This window comes from Oryx dammah, unplaced genomic scaffold (assembly GCF_014754425.2).
Source record: "Oryx dammah isolate SB20612 unplaced genomic scaffold, SCBI_Odam_1.1 HiC_scaffold_28, whole genome shotgun sequence".
Taxonomy (NCBI): domain Eukaryota; kingdom Metazoa; phylum Chordata; class Mammalia; order Artiodactyla; family Bovidae; genus Oryx; species Oryx dammah.
In genome coordinates, this window is record NW_024070212.1 from 92,037,795 (window position 1) to 92,047,207 (window position 9,413).

A 9,413-nucleotide genomic window follows, 5' to 3' on the forward strand; every position below is an offset into this window, starting at 1 on the left:
TGAAAAAGTTGAAATAACCCAAATTGAATGGATAAATTAAACTGGTGTTATCCATAAACCCCTGCATGGATCATAGCCTTATTGTGGCGAAGGGGCTTGTGTAACTCAATGAAGCTATGAGCCATGCCTTGCAGAGCCACTCAAGATGGATGGGTTACAGAGAAGAGTCCTGACAAAACATGGTCCACTGGAGAAGAAAATGGCAAACCACTCCAGTATTTTTGCCCCAAGAACCCCATAAACAATATAAAAAGGCAAAAAGATATGACACCAGAAGAGGAGCTCCCCCAGGTTGGAAGGTGTCCAACAAGCTACTTGGGAAGAGCAGAGAGCAACTACTACTAGCTCCAGAAAGAAAGAAGAGGCTGGGCCAAAGAAGAAACGACACACGGTTGTGGATGTGTCTGGTGGTGAAAATAAAGTTCAATGCTGTAAGTAACAATACTGCATAGGAACCTGGAATGTTAGGTCCATGAATCAAGGTAAATTGGACGTGATCAAGCAGGAGATGGCAAGAGTAAACACTGACATCTTAGGAATCAGTGAACCTAAATGAACGGGAATGGGAAAATTTAATTCAGATGACCATTATGTCTACTATTGTGGCAAGAATCTCTTAGAAGAAATGGAGTAGACTTGATAGTCAACAAAAGAGTCAGAAATGGCAGTACTTGGGTGCAATCTCAAAACAACAGAATGATCTCAGTTTGTTTCCAAGGCAGATCATTCATCATCCCAGTAACCCAAGTCTACGCCCTAAACACTGATGCTGAAGAAGCTGAAACTGACCACTTCTATGAAGACCTACAAGACCTTCTAGAAATAACACCCAAAACAAAAAAGGTGTCCTTTTCATCATAGGGGATTGGAATACAAAAGCAGGAAGTCAAGAGATACCAAGGAAAATTTGGCCTTGGAGTACAAAATGAAGCAGGGCAAAGGCTAACAGAGTTTTGCCAAGAAAACACATTGGTCATAGGGAAGGCAAGAGACAACTCTACACATGGACATCATCAGATAGTCAATACCGAAATCGGATTGATTATATCCTCTGCAGCCGAAGATGGTGAAGCTCTACACAGTCAGCAAAAACAACCTGGAGCTGATTGTGGCTCAGATCATGAGTCCTTACTGCAAAATTCAGGTTTAAATTGACTAAAGTAGGGAAAACCACAAGGTCATTCAGGTATACTTAAATCAAATCCCTTATGAACATACAGTGAAGGTGACTAATAGATTCAAGGGATTAGATCTGGCAGACAGAGTACCTGAAGAACTATGGACAGAAGTTCGTAACACTGTACAAGAGGCAACGACCACAAAAATCCCAAAGGAAAAAAAATGCAAGAAGGTAAAGTGACTGCTTGAAGAGGCTTTACAAATATGCTGAGGAAAGAAGAGAAGTGAAAAGAAAGGGAGAAAGGAAAAGATATACCCAATTGAATGCAGAGCTCCAGAGAATAGGAAGGAGATAAGATGGTCTTAACTGAACAATGCAAAGAAATAGAGGAAAATAATAGAATGGGAAAGACTAGAGATCTCTTCAAGAAAATTTGAAATATCAAGGGAATATTTCACGCAAGGAAGGACACAATAAAGGACAGAAGTGGCAAGGACCTAATAGAAGCAGAAGATATTAAGAAGATGTGGCAAGAATATATAGAAGTATACAGAAAGTCTTAATGACCAGGATAACCACGATGGGTGTGGTCACTTATCTAGAGCCAGACATCCTGGAATGTGAAGTCAAGTGGGCCTTAGAAAGCATCACTATGAACAAAGCTAGTGGAGGCGATGGAATTCCAGTTGAGCTACTTCAAATCCTAGAAGATGATGCTGTGAAAGTGCTGCATTCAATATGACAGCAAATTTGAAAAACTCAGCAGTGGCTTCCAATCCCAAAGAAGGGCAATACCAAAGAATGTTCAAACTACCGAATAATTGTGTTCATTTCACATGCCAGTAAAATTATGCTCAAAATCCTTCAAGCTAGGCTTCATCAGTACGTTAACTGAGAACTTCCAGATATACAAGCTGGGTTTTAAAAAGGCAGAGGAACCAGAGATCAAATTGCTAATCAGAGATCAAATTCCTTGCTAAAGAAACCAAGGAAATTCCAGAAAAACATCTACTTCTGCTTCATCGACTATGACTTTAGCATAGTGTGGATCCTTCACTGTGTGGATCACAACAAACTGTGGAATATTCTTGCTGCTGCTAAATCGCTTCAGTTGTGTCCGACTCTGTGCGACCCCATAGATGGCAGCCCATGAGGCTCCCCCGTCCCTGAGATTCTCAAGGCAAGAACACTGGAGTGGGTTGCCATTTCCTTCTCCAATGCATGAAAGTGAAAAGTGAAAGTGAAGTCGCTCAGTCGTGCCCGACTCTTAGCGACCCCATGGACTGCGGCCCACCAGGCTCCTCTGTCCATGGGATTTTCCAGGCAAGAGTGCTGGAGTGGGGTGCCAGCGATGCAAATACCAGACCACTTGACCTGTCTCCTGAGAAACCCATCTTCATGTCAAGAAGCAACAATTAGAACGTTCAGTTCAGTTCAGTCACTCAGTCGTGTCTGACTCTTTGCAACCCCATGGACTGCAGCACGCCAGGCTTCCCTGTCCATCACCAACTACCGGAGCCTGCTCAAACTCATGTCCATCGAGTCTGTGATGCCATCCAACCATCTCATCCTCCGTTGTCCCTTTCTCTTCCTGCCTTCAATCTTTCCCAACATCAGGGTTTTTTCCAATGAGTCATTTCTTCGCATCAGGTGGTCAAAGTATTGGAGCATCAGCTTCAGCATCAGTCCTTCCAATGAATATTCAGGACTGATTTCCTTTAGGATTGACTGGTTGGATCTCCTTGCAGTCCAAGGAACTCTCAAGAGTCTTCTCCAACACCACAGTTTAAAAGCATCAATTCTTCAGCATTCAGCTTTCTTTATGGTCCAACTCTCACATCCATATATGACTATTGGAAAAACCATAGCTTTGACTATATGGACCTTTGTCAGTGAAGTAATGTCTCTGCTTTTTAATATGCTGTCTAGGTTTGTGGTGGCTTTTCTTCCAATGGAAACAGTGACAGAATTAGAACCTTACATGGAACAACAGACAGGTTCAAAACTGGGAAAAGAGTACATCAAGGCTGTATATTGTCATCCTGTTTATTTAACTCATGCAGAGTACATCATGTGAAATGCTGAACTGGATAAATTACAAGTTGGAATCAAAAATGCCAGGAGAAATATCAACAACTTCAGATATGCAGATGATACCACTCTAATGGCAAATAGAAGGGGGAAAAAAAGCAAGCAGTGACAGATTTTATTGTCTTGGGCTTCAAAATCACTGCAGACAGTGACTACAGCCATGAAATTAAAAGACACTTGATCCTTGGAAGAAAAGCTATCACAAACCTAGATATCATATTAAAAAGCAGAGGCATCACTTTGCTGACAAAGGTCCAGATAGTCAAAACTATGGTATTCCAGTAGTCATGTACGGATGTGAGAGCTGGACCATAAAGAAGCCTGAGCGCCAGAGAACTGACGCCTTCTAACTGCACGGAGTTAGAAAGTTAACTGTGCTGGAGAAGATTCCTGCGAGTCCCTGGGACAGCAAGGAGATCAAACCAGTCAGTCCTAAAGGAAATCAACCCTGAATATTCATTGGAAGGACTGACGATTAAGCTGAAGCTCCAATACTTTGGCCACCTGATGCCAAGAGCTGACTCACTGGAAAAGGCCCTAATGCTGGGAAAGATTGAGGGCAAGAGGAGGGGGGGACGACAGAGCACGAGATGGCTGGATGGCATCACTGACTCAATGGACAGGAGTCTGAGCAAACCCCAGGAAACAGTGATGGACAGGGAGGCCTGGCATGCTGAGTTCATGGGACAGCAGAGTCGGACACAACTTAGCAACAAAATGTGGCTCAGAATCCACCCGCCCAAGCAGGAAACACGGGTTCAATCCTTGGGTCAGGAAGATCCCCTGAAGAAGGAAATGGCAACCCACTCCATTATTCTTGCCTGGGATATCCCATAGACAGAAGAGCTTGGCGGGCTACAGTCCACAGGGTCACAAACTTAGTGACAAACTTGGACACGACTTAGTGACTGAGCACACACACAGATGCATGCACAACATTTAAATTATTTTATTAAATAAGCCTGAGAGTATTATAAAGTATAAGACATCCTAACTACACAATTAAAATACTAATTCTGATACTTTAGCTTCTCCCTAATTTAGCAATATCTAATAGTTACATATTGATTATATTGATTTTATTTTCTTATAGTAAACTCTATAAATAATCATCTTTCAAGCTCTTTCAAACAGAAGTAAACAAGAAGTATATTTCCCACTTCCAGGGTAACACTGATTTAGCAGGACTCATGGGGTTGAATTACAGCTCTGACTTACACATTATATCATTTAATCCTTGCTATAATCCCATAAGGTGGGCATTATCAGCTTCATTTTATAGGAGAATAAATTGAGGCTTATAAGGGGTAAGAAACCTGTCCAGGGTTAATGGGTTATAAGAAAAGACTGGACCCCATATCTGCCACGTTATAAAAATCTAGTTCTAATTTACAGCAGTATGTAAGGAAAAGTCTATGTTTTGAAGATTCATCAATAAACTGATACTGCTTTTTGAAAACTAAGTATAAGAACTATTTCTATTCAGTAACTGCAACTATGTACCTCTCACTGATTATTATATATTAAGAATACTGTTCTATAAAATGCAAGTAAAACCAAAGATCATGGAAAACTCTGAAAATGAATAACTGACAATCAACAAAATTCTGAAAATGTAACATGTATATATTTTCACAGAGAATGGCTAATTTTTAGCTAAAAACCGGGAATAGTTAATTCATTAGCTAAAAATGAAATGGAAAATATGTGTAACAGTTAAGATCAAAATAGTTTTCCATCAAAAAAAAATTTGTTTTTAAAGTCCAAAAGTAAACTTATTCTCTAAAAAATTAAAGCTACCAAGTTTTAAGTCACACAGAAATTCCAATGCCTGGTTTTGTTCTTGTTTTCCCCCAAATAAGGAATGGAATTAAATATTTATTGAGCACCTTGTATGTGACAGACACTGAACTAACTGCTTTTGATTACTTTTATCTCATGGAATGCCTGAGTAGTAAGGGGTACTATTACTCCAACAGCACCTAAGAAAAAACTCAGGATCTAAACGTCACATTGCTCTAGGGTGTAGGTAACACTGCAGAAAGGATACATACTCACATCTGACTCCAGGCTCTGCACCACATCATGCAATTAACCAGAAAACACACCATTTAGGAACATGAGAATTTAAGTTAAAATTCAAGCAGTTATCTTTTAAATAAGCTTTATGCCTGTGCTACTAGTCTGTGGCCAGTACAAAAAAAGTGCTAAATAAAAGTTTATTGAATGGAATGTAACAGAGGAAGAAATGGGATCAACTCCACTCACATCTTCTTTTTAATTTTTAATTTTTCTGTTTGAAGAAGGAAATGGCAACCCACTTGAATACTGTTGCCTGGAGAACTCCATGGACCAAGGAGCCTGGCAGGCTACAGTCCATGGGGTTGCAAAGAGTCAGACACGACTGAGCAACTATCACTCACTCACTCATAAACACACCAAAGAATCATGTAATATATATTCCCTGCCTCTTGAGCCTCCCACACACACATACCATGTTTCTAAAGGAGCTAATGTAAAATTATTCCTCACAAGTAACATATATGATTTTTTTCCTTAAAAAATAAAACACTGAATCAGGAAACAGAAGAAGGAATGAACATATATAAAAATTATTAATATCTGTAAAGGGCAAGCTACTGGATTAAACATAGAAGCTTTAAAGAGAGAGCCAGCATGTTTCCCTCGATTACACTTGTCTGGTTCTGCCTTATAACATTTAATTAAACATGTCCTGCTTCCACAATTACCTAGTTGCTCACAGAGACCTGGTCATTTCCTGGTTCTTAGAACACCAAAGACAGGATCTCACACTTAATATTAGTAGCTAAAATTTTACAAAGATCTTCACAGATTACAAAACTTTTCCAAATGCGTTTACCCTAAAAGCCTTGCATAAGTATAATAACTATCTGTATTTTACAGACAACGACATTGAAATTCAAGATTAAGAGCCAAGGTAAGTAGGCAGGTATACTACTGTAACAACACAGCTACCAGAAAAGGCTCTCAAAAATGTGTTTGATTGAATCAGCTGTCCCTCAAAATATTATTTTTCTAAGAATATAACACCACATCATGTATGAGATAATGAATGATCTGTTACTATAAGAAATGACTGTACTGCCACTTAAGACTTATAGATTTGCTAGAAAACAGATACCTTCATTCAGCTTGACAAGATTAATTAATTTTACCAGTGATACTTAAACTTTAGAAGGACTAAGAACTGACTAGCTTGATAAAAATGAAGCTCTTGAATCATCACCATCTCGAAAAATTCTGATTCAAGGGGCCCGCAATCTGCATATTTTAATAAGCACTCTTAGCTGATTCTAATGTTGGTAGTCTTTAGAGACACATTAAGAACTGAATTAGATTTGTTTAAACTTAATCTACCTCCCCAAAATGTTTTAATGAAGGCCATTGTTTTACAGTTATAGTTAAGCAAAAATCTTCCAAAAACAATACTAGACTATGGCATCTAATAGGATAGGTCCCCCAAAAGCATTTAACACACAAAACCTCCTACCACCTGGAGCTTCACACACTGCACAGGAGGTAAATTAGGGGTCTTTTCGGTAGTCACCTATGTTAAATTCTGTTTTAATTGAGGAAATCGACTATGACTGCAATGTAATTTAGTAAAACATTTTTATAGGTCTAATATAAATGACTGGCTGTTCAACAGTAAAATGGAACGGTTAACTCTAAACCTAACACAAAAATTATCACTTAAAAATCACCAATAATACAAGCCCATTTTTAAACTTTAAATGACCATCAAAATGTTCTGTCAGATTATGGGTGAATTTTCCCCCATTATTAAATATTTACTGAGGGTTGGCATGCACCTCTGTGTACTTTCCGAATTTTCTACAATAAGCATATTTTTTTCAGGATTATAAGTTTTATAAGCAATTAATTCTACAACCTTCACATGCATAACAGAAAACAAGAATAATCCGAACCACGTTTCTCATTAACTATAAATACTCAAATATCTGACTAAGGTATCAAATCATGATCACTAACTTTTCTTTTTACATTCATACTAGGACAAATCACTTACCTACTAAAATTTAGAATATGTCCTATTTCTGTCAGGTATGTTATTAGGATAGTTAGCGTGACTTTAAAATCATCTTATTCATCCTATGGATCTATTTAGGGAAACAATTTTGTAACGAGGACTGAGGCATTAAAATATTTACACTCTTATGGCAGGGGTGGGGATGGGGGACCAGACCTTCGTTTAAAAAAAAAAAAAAACACGATGTTTTTCTAATTGTCAGTATTTATCTAGGAAACTTAACATCGCAAAGCTGGAAGGGGGCTTTCTCCAAGACAGACCACGCTTAGCAGCAAAACGTAACAGAAGAAGGCAGAGATGAGCTCCCATGAAATTGCACCTCAAATAAGACGCAAACGGTTGTTTTCAGCCCAGTCAGGTGGGGGAATGACACTCCAGGAGTTCCAAGGGCTTTCGGGCCCCGCACTTTCGGCGCCGGCTCTCTCACCCTGCCCTCGCGCCCCTCCCCCCGGGACTCTGCGGGACTCAGCACCGGGCGCGGAAAAGCCCAGGCTGTTCGCAAACAGGCGTCCTCTGCCTCCCTCCGGGATGTACGTGCGGGGCCCTGAAGAGGCTGCGCTTTCCCAGGCCCGCGGCCAATCCAAAGGCTGCCAGCGCCCCTGCCAGCCCCCGGCTTCACACACCCGGCCGCCCCGCTGCCCAGGCCGGAGCGAGGGCTTCCCGGCGTCGCGGGGCCTAGTCGCCCCCCACGCGCTTCCAGCTTCTCGGGGGACGCGAGGAGGAAGGTCTGAGCCACCCCCAGCCCCCGCCCGAGCCGCGGGGTGGGGAGGCGGCCGCCGCGGCAGGACGCCCCGTCCGCCCGGCCCGAGGACTTGCCGCCAGGGCCCTCCTGGGCGGCCGAAGGCCAGCGAGCCCGGGACCGCGCCGCACCACACTCACCTCGAGCAGCTGCCGCTGCCGCCTCAGCATGGCCCGGGGGGTCGTCCCCGAGCCGACAGCCTCCTCCGGAGGGCACCGGCCCGGCCCCAGGCGCCGCCGCGAAGCCTCCCACTCCTGCAGGGGCTGAGGTCGCCGCTGTTGCTGAGGCCCGGCGCCCGCCAGACCGCATCGGGCTCCCGGGCCGCCGCAGCCACGCGGATCCCGCAGGAGCGCCGCTGAGCCGGGCCGGGGGCGCAAGGCTGCGGCGGGACGACCGAGGTGCTGCAGGCGGGGATCCTCCGCGAAGCCTCCAGCGTCGCCGTGGCCGCTCCTGCCGCCGGCGCCGCTGGGCCACAGCGCCCCCTGGGCCCCACGCCCGGCTACGGCGCCGGGACTGCGGCGGCCGCCAGGGCACGAGCGGTAGGGAACGCGAGGGAACGCGGCCTGGGGTTGGCGGGGGCTGAGTGCTCCCCGCGCCGCCCTCGGGTCCCCTGCCCGCCCCCGACGACGCCTCCCGGGAGCCGGAAGCCCCTCGGTCCCCACCGAGCTTGATGGGTCCCCTCCCCACTTCCCAATCTTCAGGCCCTGAGCATCTTTGCACCTTTTCCTTCTCTCCAGAAGGTACATGAACAATCCTGGCACTCGGACCTTCACCTGAGAGCGGGAATGTGAGGCGGTCTTTTCAAGGGGGATCCCTCCTAATCCCTTCAGTGTTATCTGGATATAAGAAGTGACCCAGAATCCACCTCCCTCCCCCCCACCCCACCCCCACCCAGTCCTCTCCCAAAACAGACGAAGGAATGTCTTTGACCTTAACTTATTTTGGATCTAGTGGCAAATCATTTGAGGAATTTCCTTCAGATTCCAAACCCTTAACTCCCAACCTCCCCCAAAATAGAAAATAATAATAATATCCCGAGCAAGAGAAGAGTTAACCAATGAGTTGTCCGGAAATTCATAAGTAACTTAAAGGTAAGAGAAGAACTATCCAGCTATTCTAACTAACCTACCCCCCTGCCTCCATCTCTACTCTTCCTCCCGCAACCCCTGCCAAATCCCAGGTGAGGTTTTGCAGGAAGGAAATTGTTACATAGCCGGGACTGTGGAGGGGCTGTGGAATTGTTCTGAATACAGACACCCCCACATTCGATCCCACTCAAACTCTAACCAACGAAAAGACCATCAGAGGAAAAATAGGGAAACTGAGAAATTCTTTAAATCCTCTGGTCCCCAATTTTTCCAAATAGATAT

General features: G+C 43.7%; 1 protein-coding gene across 3 annotated transcripts in view; it reads right to left on the reverse strand.

Moving 5' to 3' along the window:
• The window catches only part of ZFYVE9 (zinc finger FYVE-type containing 9), a 182,539-nt gene extending 174,068 nt beyond the window's left edge, over positions 1 to 8,471 (reverse strand). For all 3 annotated transcript variants that reach the window (XM_040231136.1, XM_040231135.1, XM_040231134.1), the window contains exon 1: positions 8,184 to 8,471. The gene's annotated coding sequence lies outside the window, so the exon portion shown is untranslated. The remainder of the gene's footprint in view (positions 1 to 8,183) is intronic.
• Positions 8,472 to 9,413: the final 942 nt, after the last annotated feature.